We start from the raw sequence: 1,847 nt of genomic DNA, 5'->3' as shown, positions 1-1,847 counted from the left end.
GCCCTTCATTCTATGATTTAATTTTTATTTGGTGTATACAATACTGTTTTTTACTAAGTGTAGTTTCTGGTTTTACTGCATTTTTTTCTCCGCCTTTTCTTTCACTTGGCATCATAGTTAAAGCAGGTTTATCAGCCCAAGGTTTATCAAAGCCAAATGTCAAAGGCGGAGAAGGTGGTGATGTCAGTGAACTTTTGCGTAGAAGACTTGGCCATTTGCGTCATGGCATTTTGAAGATCATGTAACAGTGATGTCAGTGAACTTTTGCGTAGAAGACTTGGCCATTTGCGTCATGGCATTTTGAAGATCATGTAACAGATAACCACATGACTCCCAAAAGGAGCATTTAAGCAGCCATATGTATGCAAAGGAAGTACTTTGGGGAAGTACACAAAATCCACACTCCATGATCGAGACAACAAAGCACATGTAGTCCTCAAAAGGATCCACTCTCATGTCTGTGGACCTTTCTCAATAGGCTCCACTATGAGACACAAATATTTTATCATTTTTATTGATGACTTCTAATAGAAGTGTTGGATCTTCTTCATGTGGAAGAAAGATGGGACATTAACCAAGTTCCTAGAATTCAAGGCACTGGTTGAGAAAGAAACAGGAAAGAAGGTGAAGGCTCTTAAGAGCAATATTGGAGGTGAGTACATGTCGAATAAATTTAAAAATTTATGTGTAAAAGAAGGCATTCGACAAGAATTGACAACACCCCACAACCCACATTAGAATAAGGTGACTGAGAGGAAGAATGGTAGCATTGTGGGAGCAGCAAGGGTGATGTTGTATGATCAAGGCATACCTCTACATTTTTGGGCCAAGCCATGCAGGACATCAGTCTATTTGTAGAATGAGAGTCCTCAACGGATTCTTGGCATGATTACACTGGAGGAGGCTTTCTTGGGGAAAAAGTTGGATGTGTCGTGCTTTAGGAGTTTCGAAGCCTCCATTTACTGCCATGTCTCCAAAGAATCAAGGAAGAAGCTAGAGCCAACAACAGAATTGGGGGTATTTCCGGGCTACAGAGAAACGCCCCACAACTACTGTGTGTACTCGCCACCCCTTAGAATGATAGTTGTGCAAAGGGATGTAAAATTTGACAAAAATAAAGCCATGCTATGGTTTCTTGCTAGGGAGCTCCAGATCCCACTAGAAGAGGAGCTTTTAGCTCCAAAGGAGGAACCTCTAGAAGTTGTGGAACAACCATAGGTTAAGGAGTAGAGAGTGGAGACAACCACTCAAGCAGGACCATCCAAAGAAGGCAAAAAAAGGATCAGGTAAGCTGAGAGACTTCTGAAGGATGCGAGGGACAATGTGGGTGCTCCTTCAAATCATGTAGGCAGAGAAGGTCACCAAATCGGTACACTGGCTACATGGCTCTAATGAATGAGCTTGTAGAGACTGAGCCATCCTCTTTCGAGGAAGCAGTAGAACAACCTATGTGGGTGGATGTAATGGTGGAGGAATATGAATCCATTGTAAAGAATAGTGTTTGGAAAGTGGTCCCAAGACCAACAAATAAATCAGTTGTGGGTTCAAGATGGATCTTCAAGGTAAAGCTTGCAACAAACGAAAGCATAGAAACGTACAAGGCCAAATTTGTGGCCAAGGGATACTCTCAAGTTGAGGGGATTGACTATGAGGAGACCTTAGCTCCTGTAGCAAAGTACTCATCTATTAGATCAATTATTTCTTTGGTTGCATAGATGGGGATGAAAATCAACGAGATGAATGTGGAAACAACATTCCTAAATGGATTTATTGAGAAGGAGGTGTATATCGAGAAACCAGAAGGCTTCAAGACTTTTGATTAGGAGTCTCATGTGTGCAGACTCAAG

The sequence above is a fragment of the Pinus tabuliformis genome, chromosome 6 (assembly GCF_031772625.1).
Source record: "Pinus tabuliformis cultivar Carrire ecotype Pingquan chromosome 6, CPIR1, whole genome shotgun sequence".
NCBI lineage: Eukaryota > Viridiplantae > Streptophyta > Pinopsida > Pinales > Pinaceae > Pinus > Pinus tabuliformis.
This window is presented reverse-complemented; position numbering follows the sequence as displayed.